At 48.0% G+C, this 17,153-nt stretch overlaps 1 protein-coding gene across 5 annotated transcripts in view; it reads right to left on the bottom strand.

Annotated features, from left to right (window-relative positions):
• Nucleotides 1-17,153, bottom strand: part of LOC105565275 (CUGBP Elav-like family member 4) — a 634,883-nt gene that overhangs the window by 263,129 nt on the left and 354,601 nt on the right. The window contains exon 1 of one of the 5 annotated variants that reach the window (XM_012018332.1): nucleotides 7,921-8,518. The exons of 3 other annotated variants lie outside the window; for them this stretch is intronic. The gene's annotated coding sequence lies outside the window, so the exon portion shown is untranslated. Of the gene's footprint in view, nucleotides 1-7,920; nucleotides 8,519-17,153 lie in introns of those variants that run through there. One more of the 5 variants, XM_012018338.1, reaches the window with a different exon arrangement.

The raw sequence follows: 17,153 nt of genomic DNA, 5'->3' as shown, positions 1-17,153 counted from the left end.
TAAGGTAATTACGCCGACGAAGCCACCAACAGGGAGTGATTTCCGAGTGGATATAGAAAGCTGATTTATTGCCCGAAACGCGTCCCGGCAATCACTTTAATACAATCGTCGCGTAATTTACCGATGCATTTCTAAAATACGGCTGTTTTTCATTATTGCATTTTGAGAAGAAAATTTCTTTAGCTCGTTCCTGTATGTGTTTACTGTTTATTTTACTTGGTATATAATTTTATTGTATAATAATTCTTTCAACATTAGTCTTAAAAACTGAGATAAAAAATCACTTTTATCCAATCGAAATATGTCACGCTTATGACAATAGAGATTTCAAATCACTGTAATCGATTCACAGTTGTTATATTGGAAAAATATTGGCGAGTCAAAATAACGTCAAAAGTATATAAAGTTCTTTCACTCTCGGTCTTTATCATTTGTTGGAATAATTTACGTGTAGCAAGAAATTTATTTAAGTTCTTTAACAGTTTAATGATGGAATCGATATTAACCAGATTCAATTTTTTATATAATGAGAACGGCGGAGGATGTTTGTCGCCGAAACGCGTTTCGGCAATCACTTTAATACAATCGTCGCGTAATTTACCGATGCACTTAAAAATGTACGAATTAGACATTTATAAAATACGACCGTTTCTGTTTATTGCATTTTGAGAAGAAAATTTCTTCAGCCCGTTCTTGTATGTGTTTACTTTTTATTTTACTCGGTATATAATTGTATTGTATAATAATTCTTTGAGCATTAGTCTTAAAAAACATTTTATCCAGTCAAAATTATGACGCTAGAGATTTAAAATCACCGTAATCAATTCAAAGTTACTATACTGGAAAAATATTGTCGAGTCAAAAGTATATAAAGTTCTTTCACTCTCGGTCTTTATCATTTATTGGAATAATTTACTTGTAACAAGGGATTGATTTAAGTTCTTTAACGGTTTAATGATGGAATCGATATTACCCAGATTCCATTTTTTTTTTGTATAATGAGAACGGCGGAGGATGTTTGTCGGCGGAGCACGCGTATCTCCATTCAGCGATGAAATTTTCAATTCGGCGACTTTACGCAGGAGCGTCAAGAGAAGCGGAGAGGCGGATGGCAAGTGGGGAGCGAGTAAAAGGGGAGCAAAAGGGGAGGGGGGAAGAAAAAGAGCACGCGACGTAAAAGACTTTTGATGTCGGACCCGCGCAATCTGGCCGCGTCTAGGAAGAGACGGAAGCGCGGTCGTTCGCTCGCGCGGGCGGAAGGAGGCGGACAGATTTGCAAGCCAGATTGAAATTTTGAAATTTAAATCTTGCCGGGACTTAAGCTTAAAAAGTCCGCGGCCTCCCGCGGCAGGAGAGGGGAACGGGAGGGACGGGCGGATGTAGGTATTCGAGTGCGGGCAAGGTCTTGCTAATTGTCGGATAATTTCGTCGGAGCCGGAGAAATTCAGAGAGATCAAACGGCGCTTGACACGGCGGGGCGCGTTGCACGCGCGAACCCTGGAACGCCGGGGACGTTTCGTCCCAGATTTACATGCGGCGCAATGTATGACTCGTGTTACCGATTCGAGCACGAGACGACGGACCGATTGGATACTTAAATTGTGATGAAAATCCCTCGTTACGTTTATTTGCGAGTTCCTCGCGAACTATTCGAAATGACGGCCGGGAGCAACTGATATGAAAGAAATTGTACCGATATTTCGTGTAATTTCGCGATCGACTAAATTAGTATTCCAACGAGGAACGATTATAATATTGCGCATGGAAAAATGTTACGCTTCGCTGCGTTTAATATTTATTTCGTGCGAATTTCAACCCTTTCGATATTGCGACGAGGACGCGTCTATCCGCGACAAATAATGCCGCTTTCGCCCGTCTATGATCTTTCGCCGCTCTCATTGCTAATGTTAACAAACCGTGCTATTTTCTCCCCGCTCGCCGCCCCGCCCGAAAGTTTCACAGCTCCCGTCAGTGTATTCGTGCGGTGGTAAAGTAACTCGTTACTTCACTTTGTTCTTTGAATTGGATAGTTTTCCATTAGCAATCATAACAACGTCCTTTGGCCCGTGCCTTGAGACTGATGGAGACGGCAAAGAGGGTGGCAACCGGCGTAGCAGGGGTGAGTTTGTTTATTCAAGCCTTCGCGTTACCCTCTGAGCTACTGGCGGAGGAGGTTAGCCTTGTTTTCCGTCCACGTAGTTCGTGTTAATTTCCATTTTTATTACAAAGTGAATTGCATTTTCCTCCTCCTCCTTCGCCGTGTACCCCACCTGATTATTACCTCTTGTTACGCAATAAAATGGTGACTACGAACTAACAGAACTTTGATAACTTACGTATCGATGCTACCGTTGGACGCGACGTGTGACACTTACCTGTAACAAAAAAAGGGAAACACATCGTTAATTTATTGAGTGATGACGTTAATTGCTGTTACATTTTAGAGAGCCAAGGATCGTTTTGAGCAGTAACGCTAAGTGGTTTAAAGATTCGAAAAGCAGTGCCACCAGCATGGTTCTTTACGTAACCATCGGTATTTTATATTTTATGCTCGATTGTTTGGATATAACAGTTTAATATAAAAAATAATTAAGTATTTTAGTTGGCGCCATTTGATGACATCATTACTTTTGTAGAGAAGGTAAAAATTGTTTTTTCCTAATAAAATATATCCAAACAATTAAATTATATAATTCTTGATTCGATGGCGCGTATACTTGGCGTCTTTTTACCTTTTTTTAAAAAAAAGGTTATTTTTTTAAGGGGATGTATATTACTCAACACTTGCTGTTTTGAATGAAGTTTCACAGAATCTGAAAAATCTCGAGGTAATAATGAAATTGCTCCTGTCACTCGCGTTTTTATTTATTGAATCGATATATTTTTTTAGTACGTCAAATAGACTTATGAAGACTACGACATGTAGGAACAGTAACGTCCAAACGCATTCGAGTTGACGTAAGATTTATAAGTTTTGATGAACACTAAAATCCGCAAGATTCTTATCCGCGAGACGCCTCGGGGCAAAGGAATATAGGCCGTAAAGAGGAACCGTGAAATATCAATGCGCGATAGCGGCTCGGCAACGCTTTCGCGAACGATACGACCGCGAAGAACAATCGAGCGTGAACAACGATATTAGCAATAAAGGCGTAAACACGATCGCGGGCGTCTTCCTCTTCGCGGTGTTTATGAGCGCCGCGGTATCGAACTCTGAGTTCGATAATAAAAAGAGTGTCGTATAACGCGGAAAGTAGCGGATACCGTTCGCGATTCGAGCGGACTCGCCGATTCTAAGAGCGCATAAACCGAATCAATTCTACTTTAGGTGTGCGGGTTGCTTCCTGCCCCGCGTATTTACAGGCCTCGGCGAGCGCTTCGCGCTCTAAAAAAAAAATATATCGCGTCGGGTATATCGCGAGGTGCATCGTCACCCTACCTCGGATTAGAGCTCTATCTCGACTAGAACGCACGCGAGCCAGGTGTATCGAGTGTACCAGACGCTGCGAGCTCTCTGGTAAGCGGCACCTATAAAGGCGCAAACATAACAGAGTATAATTCAGCCCGGGTCTAGTATCTATAACGTCTGCATTCTCTAGCATTGCCTCGCACAAGCCCCGTGTATTCTGTTGCAGCGCACCACCGTAATGCATTAGATCTGATTAGCTTTGTATAAGCTACGTTATCAGAGTGCATCGTCTACGTCCTCGGGTACTTCGATAGGTACAAGTATAACATAAATTTCCGTCGGGTGTGTCTTATTGTTACAGCGCCAATATATTTTTTTTTATTGGCGAAGGGAGAGTTTGCTTATAGTCACCAGTGATGACTAAAAATTCAAACGGGGAAACTTATATCAATCCGGTCAATCCGGCTGGCATATGCCTTTATTTGTTTAATACAACGTTTCGAGCCTATTTTTTGAGTCCTTATCAAACAGTGAGTCATCGTCGTCACATAAGACGGAGTCGAATTATAAAGATACGTGTACACGTATCGAACAAGAGCTCGAACTAGAGTTCGAGCCCAGCAGCCATAGTGCTCACGTATTTTTATAATTCGACTCTGTCTTATGTGACGACGATGACTCACTTAATATTACTTGATAAAAACCCAGAAAAGGGTCGAAACGTTGTGTTAAACAAATACAGAGATAAGCCGGGTTGACTATATTTCATATACATTCTGAAAATTATAAAATAACAATTCTAAATTACCATAAATATGGTCGATCCGAACAAGGGCAGTCCGTAATGAACGGGCTCCATTAAAAAGCGTAATCAACGGAACGTTAAATGAAATAACGCCCGGGATGATACGTCTGTCGCAATTTATGTGAAGAGTCTTTGTCAGCGTAACACTGGCGAACATATTTCAACGAATGCGCATTTTATGGCCCGCCCGCTTTCTCCCCCGGTCCGGAAGAAACAACGGGAGCCCGAGGCTTCATTTATCTTGCTCGGAATCGTGTTGCATCTCGACAAATGTAACACCGCTGGGAGAATGCACCGTTGGATAAACTTTCGAAGGTATAACACCGCACGGGGACAAACGCCGGGAGAGATGAAACGCCGGACGGGGAGTTTTATGCGCGCGATCAAAAAAGGCTGCCGGCGACCGTCGAGGAAACCGAGGAAATTGAGGAAATCGAAAATTCACCGGTGGCAGTCGAAGGTTGCCGCCGCACCGACACGAGCGCGCCCGGGGATGCGAGGCGTAATTTCAGGGAGAATACAAATCGGCGCGAGCAGATTACCCCGTCAACGCGCGACTCTTCGCGGGCGAGGACACATTAGCGGCAATCCAAGAGCGGCTCGCGCGGGGGTCGAGGAAAGCCGCGGCGAATTTCAGACAAGGGGGGTAACTACTTGATGTAATCGTGGGACAGTGTCTCCGAAATCATTATGAAATCCTTACGAGATCCCCGCGTAATCGTTTTGCCTTCATTTTCAAGTTTCATCACTCGTTAGACAATAAACATTAAACTCGAACATTTTCTCAGCTTGTTTTCATTTTCCAAAAAAATTACTTCTTTCAGTGAATATCCAACTATGTCATAGTTCACGCCTAGGTTCAACAACGTCACATATTTTTAAACGTGCATATAAGAGAAAATGATTTGCAATTAGATGAGATTATTTGTAATCAGGTGAAATCAAATGAAATCGTGTAATAGGTGGGACGACATTTTAGCTAGTGGCTACCCCCTTGATTTCAGAAAGTAACGCGACAAGTAGCGTCGAGCTCCTCGACACGCGCGACATGCGTAAGGTCCTTCGCACCGCTCAGGTCCTTCGAACGTAAATCTTTCCTTCCCCCGTGTCAATCGAGCGGACCCCAGGACGGAAATTACGGGACGCCGTTGCGCGCGGCGCGCCAACTCGATAGGTATTTCCACGTCGGCGAAAAATACGTTACAAATCCAACTTTAACCTCCTCGGGATTCCGGTCACGTAGCCTCGTCCAAAGATATATATCGTATATCGCGCGGCGCGGCGCGGCGCGTCGGGTCCGGGTCCCCTTCTTCACGTACCCCACTTTCCAACCCCGTTCCGCATTCTTCGGTACGCCCCCGGAGCTAATGTCACACGCTCCCTGGAAACTTATACGAAGCCCACTCGCCCGTGTTGGGCCCGCGCTTAATGAATTTACTGTCGTCGGCAAATATTTTTCTCAGAAACCGAACCGCGGTATTTTGGAAAATGATTCGCCGCGTCTCGGCAAACGGTGGACCACGGGTGGGAATCTTGCAAGGATAAAAGAAATAAAAGAAACAACTTTTGCACCATTTACGAATACCGCTGCGAGCGTCAAGGATCGTGCGATATCGCTGAAAGAATCGGACAGATCGTATGGCATGATGAACGTGACGTACATTCTCTACGTGGATTACGGTGACTCTGTGAGTAAAGTTTCACGGACGAGCGGTGTCGTCTTTCTGTTACTTTGTGCGCGATATCTGCGTGAAAAATTGTATTTGTTGAAAATGACACGGCACCACGTTTACTTTGGTAATAAATACACCTTTCGTTCGAAATGCCGCGACGGGAAAGTCTTTGAAATTTAATTCCCCTGTACATAAAGCCCACGCCGCTGCTGTAACCATGCATATCCGTTGCATCGAACACAAAATGAATAAACACGGCTGTTATTTCATTTCGAAATGAGAAATTTTACCGTTTAAGCACGTTGTTTCGCGACACACGCATATCGAGTTGCGGAGAATCGAAATCTCGCGCGTTGAGATGCCCTTGTACTGTGCACGTGACGAAAATCGTACTAATTCGCACTGTAAACTTTGGGTAGCTAGACTGCATAATTCATTAGCAGTAAACTTGGAAGCCAGACTTAGGTGTCCTTAACACAGATTGCCTTTTTGCAGACGATTGCGTAGATATTGGGTGTAATTGTGAAATTATACTTTGAAGGAGTTACATATACATTTTTGTGCACTGGATCGCGCACGATCATGCTTGGTTAAACTGGAGATGCAAATTGATTGTAGATAATATTCTCACGATTAAATATTTGGTCCAATTTCTAATAATTGTCTGAAACAGCGTGCTTGCGAAATGCGTTAATTTGTCAAGAGAGAAGTGGTTTTATAGCAGAAACTATGGCACTCGTATTCGAGGAACTTAATAGGTAGGTACGTGAATATGCACGAGCGGGATTCCGGTAGCCATGAAATTCCTTATTAATATATTCAAAACAGATATTGAACAAACGAATTCTACGGAATTCTATGCAAATGTATTCCAGGCGGCGACTTGTAAATTTTTCATTTGCAGAAGAACCGCGATAGATGACCTAGATACTCGCATTGCCTACTTTTTGCTCTATTCTGACCCCGTTTATCCACCCGATGCTCGTCTTCATTAAACGGTCTCGATGAAAGTTAACATTTTAACTGATTTCACATCTCGCGTGAAATTAAAATATATTATCGCACGTCTACATACGTGGCATATCAATGTCTGCAAATAGCTGCACTATTGCGAAATTGTGTTGTCTCTGCGTAGACGTTATAGTACGCCGAGCGTGTGTCAATAGCTTGGTTGCAGTTAGAGAAACAGCATTCCGCGAATTGCAAGTGAACACAAGGTCCTACTTCCACCGACGTTCCGATAAATAAATAAGAAGTTTTAAATGGAAGTTTATCGATAAACATCTTGTTCGCGAAAATAAACTCTGTAAAGCGAGAGCCGAGGAAGAAATTCGAGAAAGTAAACGCAACCGGTCCCGTTTCTCTAAACTCCCTTTATTACTACTTGGGTATCGTGTTGCCCCCGTAGCGATCGCGGCTGCTCGCGCGTCCACGTGTCGCCCTTTATTTTTATTGGCGAACGGAGTCGCGGTCAATTGGTATAACGACGCGACCCCGACCCGCCGCTCGCCGTGGAATCCCGAGGGCGCGCCCTGCGAAAATGTCGCCGCTCCGTCCCCGCGAATCCCACCACCCACCCCCGCGACGCGTCCCGCTCATCCGTTTCACGGTAACCGGCGACGCGATATCATCCGTTTAGATAGTCACGCAGTAATGTATCTTTAAGCTCGCGATTACCGGCTTCGGGAGTCTGGTTCACGGCGGCGGCAACAGGTTACCAGCACGCGCCACTCGCCGACTTGTCGAGTCGAGTCGACCACGGCCGCATCGCGCCTTGTGTGCGTGTGCTGCGCGCTCGATCGTCGCGTGTCCCTCTTTCACTCGTTCTCACCCCTCCCCCCTCTCGCATTCTCTCTCTCTCTCCCTCTCTCTCGCTCTCTCGCTCTCTCGCTCTCTCGCTCACTCACTCACTCTCTCGTCCTCTCACTCTTTCTCACTGCCACACTGACCACCCGCAACCCTTATGGCGTCGCACTATCGCGATATCGCCCGCGTAAGCTATCTTGGTAATATGATGTTAACTTTGATCTGACCTATGATCCATAGACCGTTCTCCGAATAGAGCGTGGCGCCAAAACTCGGCTGTCGTTGCTGCGAATCAGCAGTCTTAGCGTGATGCTGCGTCGCTCGTAGCGTCGCTCGGAGCGTCCCGCGTCGCACCCCCGCCGTCGCAGGCACGTGTGCCGGCGACCACTTAGGCTGCTCCCCTAAGTGCTAGCAATGAGCGCCCGCGCACTTGCGCGCGTGCCGTACGCGTACGCGTGACTGCGTATCGTCCGCCCGCCGCTTCACGTCCGGTCTTGTTTTTTTTTTTCCGGGTCTCTCGGGATGTGGACAAACGCGCGCTGCGCAACCCCGGCGAGCGCGATTTACCTTCCGTACCTCAGACCCCCCTCCCTCCCCTTGACACGTCGTCGAATCTCTCTTTCTGTCTCTGTCTCTGTACCCGCACGGTATTGTCGGTCACCGTGACGGAGAGATGTGCGATGAATTAACCAGGCGTAACCCTTAGGGGTCGCACGCGTTCGAAGCCGCGCGAGATCGCGCCTCGCCGATGATTTACGGCACGAGGGACGCGCGATAAGGCTTCTCACGCTCGCAGGCTTTTGAAACGCGATGCAGAGAAACACACGCTGCGCGCGGCGTGGCGTGGCGTGGCGGCGAGTCGGATGGCTGACTGGCGGAGAGCCGACAACTCTCGGTCGGTCTCGGCTCTCGGTCGTGGCCGTGGGGATCGCTGCTGGCTGGTAACGCGCGCGCGGGCGGGAGGGCGCACGGTGGAGGGTAAGGGGTTCTAGAGGGGTGTCGGTGGCTGGAAACCCGGTGGTAGGGCAGCGGCGGCGATGGTGAACGGGGGAGGGGGGGGACGGTTTCGTACGACCGTCGAGAGGGGGAGCGAGCGAGACGGCGGTACGAGAGGGAAAGGGATAACGCTGGCGGACGGGAGGGGGGACGGTTACCGCGTGGGGTTGCGGGAGAGAATTCGCCTCGTGGCGGAGGTACGCGCGGGAGGAAGACAGCGCCGTGGTGGTTGCGAAGGGGGTTGCCCGCACCCGACGTGTAGCGAAGTAGCAACAGGCGGCAGCCGTCCTCTCTCTTCTTCGCGAGCGCCGGCGAGAGCCGTGCACCACGTTCCTCGTCGGCGGCTGGCGCCGTTGCCGTCGACGCTCTGACGTCACGGCGTCGTGACGTAGGCGTGGTCACGGATGCGCACTAACACCTCGCCTGTCACCGTTGTCATAGTGACTGCTTCGCCGATGCCCGCGTTTCGCTGCCGCCCTTGCGTCACCCCGCGCTCCGTGTGCACCCCCCACTCTCTCCTCGTGCGCCGAGCAACCATCCACCCCCGTTCTCGCAGCCCCTCTTGCTCTCGGCGCGCGCCCTCGTTCTCCCCGCGCGAGTGCCGCTCTTCGCCTACGTCCGATATACGCCGACGACGTATACAGGCTGCGGGAGCGAGAGAGCGCGAGCGAGCGACGACGAGCGAAACGGAGAGAATCGTGAAGGGTGGAAAGGCGCGCGCGAGAGAGAGAGAGAGAGAGAGGGAGATAGAAAAGGATAGTACGGGGTGAAAGGCAGAGGGAAAGTGAGCGCGCGAGCGTGTACGCGCGCGTGTGGTGTGTATACGTGCGTTGTCACGGTAACCGTGCCTCAAAACAAGCCTGCGCGTTTTTCAATTCGAATGCACTCCCTGGGAAGAGATGAGGTTATAATGAAGTCCCTGCCTCCCCCTCCTGCTCGCCCCCTGCCCCGCTCGCCTGCTACTTGCCTCGCCGTTGCGTAACGCACGCCGTCGTGTCTCACCGTGCGCCACCCTCTCCCCCCTTTCCGCCCTCCTCCCGCTCCCCCGTCAACCGGTATCTATCATTGAAGGAAAGAGGGAGAAAGAAGGTGGATGAAGATATTACGTGCAACCCTTATTGATAACGCAAATTCTTTCCCGGCGATTACAATGGAGATTACTCGACTACGACTACTTTGATCTCTCCGACGCGATCGCGGGGATTCAGGATCCAGCATTCGTTTCTTTTTCTTCCGCTCCGAAAGAGATCAACAGCTGATTAAAACTGCGGTAATTCCGTTCGACGATCAATTTCGCATTCCTAGAGAAATCAAACCGAAACAAGCGCCGCTGCACGATCGGTCGTGGTGGTTATCGCTGGATCGCGTATTGATTGCGGCAATTTTGTACGCTACGATGGTTATTATGCGTTGGGAAACGCAGCACATCACGGCTCACGCATTATGAACATCGACACGATCAAGTTCCGAGTAAAGCGTCTGTCCTATGGCTTGATCCGAACTCAACCATTAGGCATGCCGCGGCGTTATATGTATCTGGGACTAATGAGATTTCCATGTACGGTGGATGAATTGCTTTGGATGCATTCGCATACAGGATGGACCATTTCTGTATGTCGATAACATACGGGCTCTTCTCCACCCACGAGGGTTTAGAGACTGGGAGACATGCCTTATTAATGGACTTATCGTCCTGGCAACTGCGGATGCATTGTAAAGTTATGCATGCTAATTATTGCAAGTAGGTACCCTCTAAGCCGACGAGAAATTGCGCTTTTAATATTTTATCGTAAAAGCGCTTTATGTATAGACGATTTTATTGTACTGCACTTTGGAGCAAATGCCGTTGTCAGAATGAAGAAATACTTGGGCACTTTGTGGGCATAGTCACGATATTGATCTCCCGGTTAATTACGATATTCTCTTCTTCAAAGAAAATTCCTCCCGCAAATGGAAAAAAACGGAGCAATTTACGACGATAAAGAAGCAGAAAGGTTACAGAATCGATTCCTCCTTCTTCTTGGCGGGGACAGGGGGGAGGGGGGGATTCTACCTCCGGCATAAATAGGTTCTTAATTATCTTTAATTCGCACCAAATCGAGCTTGCAGGCGTGACGAGCAGCGCGACGCACGGTGTCATTAACGAAATAATGGGAATTAATTTTGATTAGTGCTTCGTTTCGGCGAATCAATCGCGCTCTCGGGAAAGCGATTCAATTCCGCCATTATGGATTCCAATGAACAGGCCGCGCACATGCAATAATTTAATTCCGAAACCCAGCCTTTGTGACAGAATCCGCACGCGTATTCGAAATCAACGCTTCCCAGAGATACAAGCGCGCGCGGGATTTTCTGTAGCCTCGCAACAATCGCGCGCGTATTAGATTAGGAATCATCCCTTGATACGCTAAATACAACGAAAGTAAGACACGTGAACGATTAATATAGTATCCCGCGGGTTTCACATTTCTAATAAGATTACTAGAGAAATCAATACTAAACGTACCACTCGCCACCCAAACGAGATTTTTTTCTAAATTATTATGAAAAAAACCAGTAGAGGAGTATACTTAAAGTCTCCAGTGATGAATAAATTAGAAATAAAGCTTCTTGTTGATCCAACCGGCAATATACTTAGTTAAATGTTACATTTGGTACGTCGTTTCGACCCAAGTATCAGGTCCTTATCAAGTAACCGAACTGCAAGCCAACGTGTCACAATTTTTTGAAGGTGGTAGGAAATAATATAATTATAAATATATTGCCAGTTGGATCAACAAGAAGCTTTATTTCTAATTATGAAAAAACCCTAACGTTACCATAAGGACTGCTCGAGAGATAGAATTATATCTAACGATTCAAAGGCAAGATATGAATAATTTACTGAATTATTTCGCGAGGAAACGAAATATATAAATAACAACGCCGTTTATTAAGTATATCAATATTACTAGGGGCATTTCGCGAGCAGAAATCCAAATAATTGGACGGAAAATATGAAACCCTGAAAAGAAAAAAAGTATGTATACAAATATTATGTAATAAATGTTACTGTGCGTTATATCACAGTCGATGCATGTTTAAATTAAACATTTAATTGCTTCTTTTGAAGTCGCTTTTGATCCTCTCGCATTTTACGCTGGCGAAATTATATCTCGAAAGTATTAGAATACATCCCACTCGCGCCGCTCGGTCGAGTGAGTATTTCCTGCGTTAATAGGATCCCATGGCAACAGAGATGAGTATTCCTCGGTATGCTCCCAGCCCACCCTTCGCCGCCCTTCGGGCCCCCTGCCTCTCTTACCCTCGACCTAATTATGTTTATGCCACGTGACCTCCTTCTCTCTGAGGGACGATAGGCGGGACATACCTCGTCGGGCTCGCGCGTCCACAAATTACGTTACAAAGGAACCCTAATTAGTTGCATAATTGTAACATTAGTCGAGCAAGCTCGCAGTAAAAATGTCTATTAAATTAAGGACTCTAAGATGCGGCTTGCGCGCGAGCTCGTCGTAAAGCGAGTCTGTCTACATATCTTGCTCCACTTCGCTGTGTTACCAACGGCATCCTCGAATACGATCCGCACGCAATCGGATAATCAGAGAAAGAGCGTGTATCGTCAACCTACCACCTCGCCTCTTCGAAACACCCTCCGTTTCTATCATAAAGTAAATTTCCATTACAAAAATTCTATTGGAAAATACAAAGTGGAAGAGGTGCCGGTGCTAAAGACGCTTCTCTTCACTCGTGCGCTGCATCTTTCCTTATCGCGTTGTAACGAAAACAAAAAAAAATTAGAATTTGCCTGAACCTTCTTACTTAAAAGCAATACACGAGAAATGTACTACATAAAGAAAATATTATACATAAAGAAACGCTCAGTTAATGAATTAAAACGATAAAATCCGAGATATGACGTTCGAGAGAAATTCTTTCACAAAGACTATGTCTATTCTAATCTGTCTGAGATACAAGGGAAAAAGAGGAAGGCGGGGGAGAGGGGAGGAGAGATAGCAATTACGATGTAACGATTGCCGGCGTACTCGGTCGTGCACATCTGCACGTAATACGAATACGGAACAGACCGACCCGTCTCGCGGACTCTTGGCGGAATAGAGCCCTCGTACTTCTCAAAGCGGTTTCATAACGCAGAAAAAGCGGGAAAATACACGATTGCGCGTACATGAAATTGAGTTTAAAAATGTTTGATGTTGATTGTAGGTAATTCAATCAGAGTGTAGCGAGTAATGAGACGGAAGCGGGGCTAAAATCCAGCTCGCTCAGGCAAACGTTCGCTCGCCCACCGCGCCGTCCTACGCCCTCGCCGCCGCGCCCCAATCCACCGCCCCATCTCGACCCGCGTGCACCCTTCCGCGCGCTCTTACCGCGTTTCCATCTCCCCCTCGATTCCCGACTTTCCACTCTCAAGTTCGTTCCGTGAATATGAATTAAGTTGATACGATTTGGAGCACGCGGATGCAAGAGTAGGTAAGCAAGAACCATTATATCAAGGCAAATTGTCCAGCGGCGGTTTGTCTGAAATGGATCAGAGTGCAGCGTACCGGAAAGAAGGGGGCGTGCGGGCTTTATACCGGGGCTACCGAGCGGCCTATCCCGGATCGGTGATTGCGATCCATATTCGTGCGACGCGAGCTCTTTCTACTTACTTTCCCATGGAGAGCGATCGTATCTCCGGGTTTTTTCTCTCTCTCGTTTCGACCGTGTGATGATGCCCGGTATGATTCATACGAAGATTGATTTGCGAGCCTTTGTGAGCTGTCTATTAGTGTCTATCAGATGGCCCTCCCTCTCTCTCTCTCTCTTCCTCTCAAAGAGTAATTAGTTAATAAGTTTAGGTTTAAGTGTAGTTGTAAGTATAAATTTAAGTTTAGGCTAAGAGGAGTATCTAGGATAAGTGGTGTATGTGGAGAGATGTATAAGATTGTAACCCTAAGGGGAGCAATAAAGATTATTATTATTAGTGTCTCTATCGCACAGGGAGCCGAATGAAAGCATTTTCTCTCAAGCAATTCGCACATATTCGGATACGCGGTCAGTTGAAAACATTTCGCGTATTTTTTAGCGCAGGTGTGAAATAATTTTCGTGTTCTCGCGAGCGTGGCACTCGGGCGGGCCGATGCCGCGGGGGACGGGCGGCGAAAGGGGGGAAAAAAACGTCATCGACGAGAGCCGACGTTTCTAGCAGTTTTCGTCGTGTCACCAGGCATTGTTTTTCGTAACTGAAACTCCGTCGTGGCGGTAACCACGCCACGGTGATGTAGACAGCCTCGTATCCCCCCCCCGATAAGTGTGTGTGCGCGCGCGCGCACGTGTGTGTGACGCGCGGTGTCGCGGAATGACGGTAGAAGCTGCTGGGAAATACCCGAGCAATCCTCGCGCAGTTTCGCGGTAACGTCGTAACATTGTTTCATATGGGCGCATTGTTTACGACTCCATACGCGAAGCAATAAAGGGGTAGCCTCCCCCTCCCTCCGTTCCGATACGCAGATATATCCGCCTCGCCATTTAGAACCTACTGGACCCGTTCGTGCGCGACACGGTTACAACTGTGCGGCGCGACTACCACCGCGATTGTCTCTCGCTCCGATTTACTCAATTTTCTCCTCTCTCTCTCTCTCTCTCTGTCGAGTGCAGACTGATATCGTGGATATGAAGTAGAAGCGAGACATCGAATGAAGAGCCGGCTGAATCGCTTTCGGTTTTCACGGCGCGAAGTTTTACGGATCCGAAGACAAGGTGTGTTTCATGATCTGCCGCGCATTCGCGCCCGCGCGCGCGATACACGTGGGGAACGATCTGTCTTCGTTTCGACTGAATTTACGCGACTGGATTTACCACGCGTTCGCCAAAGTAACATCCATGATGCCTGTATAAGGAGACCGAACTGGGCTTGAATTACGTCACCGAGCACGGGCCGACATTATTGCAAGTTAGTGAATCAAAATTTTACCACTTGTAGCGCGTCGCATAAACGGATTAACAATTCGCCCGTGAGTTTACCGATTTTGATCTCACTGGCTCGTAGATACAGCGTATAGCCGTCGTTATCTGGGGGTCGATTTCTGGAACTTACGAAAATTACATAAGTGAGTGAATACTAGAATATTTATAATTGCAACCTGTCAAATTCGCTCACTTTTACTTCCCAATTAGATTAGGTAAAAACGTCCACGCCGCTCGGCACTCCAAGCGGAACTCTCACGAAAGCTTCATGCAACAGCCCCGGTGGTCGAGCTGGCTAAGACGCCCGCACGGATTGAGGGAGGTCCCAGGTTCGAATCCTGGCTGGGGTAATATTTTTCGCAATAAGAATTTTAACTATTACCAATCACTTGATAAGGACCACAATCCGGATGGTCAAAACTTCGTGGGTGTAAGATTCACGAATAAAGTTTCCTGCCCAGTTGGGTCGACAAAAAACACTTTAGATAATGTTAACTATTTACTGGCGACATAAATCTCTTATCTCCTTCATGCATATGACAATCATGTGACACGCACGAATGCGAATCGAGTTGTCCGTTGACAGTGCTCCCAGTGATTCTTTTCGGAACGACTAAGTCCCAAAAATGTCGGCCCACTCTGATTACGGGAGTTCGGTCTCCTTATGCCAGGCTTCATGGTAACATCCATGCCCACCGGCAGGCGCCGGTTTATTAATGTTAACCGAGCGCGGGGATGTTGGACCTGCGGTGCCTGTTCGAAATCCTATTAGCGCGACGATTGTCGGCAAATGACATTTTTGATGAGGGTGGCGTGCCGTGCCGTGGCTCCTCGCGAGCGCGAAATTCGACGTGGCAAGGACGAATCCCAACGTATAGCGTGTCGAACGCCCGATATCGAGTGTCAGCCCGGCCGACGCGGAAGGAACTGTAGCGTCATCGTCGAAAATTAATGAACCCTTCCGTCGTGCTGTGGGATGTCGAACGGACGTTGCGAGAATGGCGCATTCCGCTCCTGATGACTGACGGACGTGCAATCACGGGAATGACAGCTGACTCGCACGGCCCGCTCGGATATTTCCCGCATTTTTCTCTTCAGGAATTTCAATTTTTTTCGAATCGCATCGAGACCCGATTTTGGGAGTCGCGGCGTCGCGTCGCCCGGCTCTTCCGCCCTGCGGGACAGAGACGCGGGACATTTCCGAGAATTTCGACGTCCCGCGTGTGTTCGGGCCACCGGGCCCCGGCGGGCTTTCTCCAAACAGGCCGTTTACGATCAATTCGAGCTTCTTTATGAGCATTCGGCGCCTTTTTTAACTCCTTAACAACTGTCGGTTTGCCTACCTGTGTTCCATGCGCGCGCGTCTCTCACTCTCTTCTCATCTCTCCTCTTCCTCTCTTCCCTTTCCTCCCCGTGGCCGCTTTCATTTCCTGCCGCTATCGCCGGGTTGTCACCGGATATCGCACAATTGGGAATACGTATCTGCATCGGGAAGTCGTCCGCACGCCGGTTATACGACCGTCTCGAATTTCAATTTTTAGGTGGACAGAATGTCTCCGTTATTGGCAGTCAAGACGCTCGCGACTGATCGTCGTCGTCCCGGGAGATCGTACGGGAGGCTTTTGTGCAGCTGTTCGCGCTGTAAACCCGCGCGCGACTCGTAAACGTAATCGATCGTCGTGCGGGTCGCGCCGATCGCGGTATAAAAATCGAGGAATTTTACAAGTTTAAGGGACAGTTACGAGCGAGCGGATAATCGGATAATACATCCACCCGGGAGCGTTACTGCGCTCGTTGCCGTGCTCGTTTCATCGTTTCATCGACGACGGCGCGGCGTGACTCCGCCGGATGATTAAAATTTATTTTTACTGGGAAAAATTTATCAAGAAACGACCCGTCCCTTTATCGCTACTCCACGCTTCAACTCGCGAGAGCGCCGATCCTTTCGTAATTGATCGGGATATTAGTCCTTGAATCGAAGCTCAGTTTCTCGACTTTTCAATCGAGGATGACGGTCGTAAAGCCGAGTCTTATCGCGCGTTCCGCGGCTCACGCAAACGATACGGAGAGCCGATTGGAACAAGAGTATTTTTTCTTAAATCGTTATCGTGGTTTCGAATCGTTCTTTCGCCTGGGCAAGAGAAACCGGGCGGAAGTGGAAGAGCAGCCCGAGAAGCAGCGGAGAGAAGGGGGAATGAGAGGCCTGGTCGTTATTCCGGTACGGTTGAACTTAATTCTGTAACTCGATCGGCCACACCGGATGAAATGTACCGCCGGTTCTTCCCGGTAAACCCCATTACCTCCTCGAACGACCGCGGATGCTCGTCAGGGCTGAGTTACGAGAGACAAGATCGTGGCAGAGAGGAGAGAAAAGAGAGAGAGAGAGGGAGAACGGTATACAAGCGGGATGAGCGGAAAGAGAGAGGAGAGCGCAAAGAAACACGGGTACGATAGAGGGTGCCGAGTACCGAGCCAGAGGGTGAAGGGAGGTGGTTACCTT

This window comes from Vollenhovia emeryi, unplaced genomic scaffold (assembly GCF_000949405.1).
Source record: "Vollenhovia emeryi isolate VEMERY1.0 unplaced genomic scaffold, V.emery_V1.0 DF939154.1, whole genome shotgun sequence".
In the NCBI taxonomy this organism is placed as follows: Eukaryota; Metazoa; Arthropoda; class Insecta; order Hymenoptera; family Formicidae; genus Vollenhovia; species Vollenhovia emeryi.
This window is presented reverse-complemented; position numbering and strand designations above follow the sequence as displayed.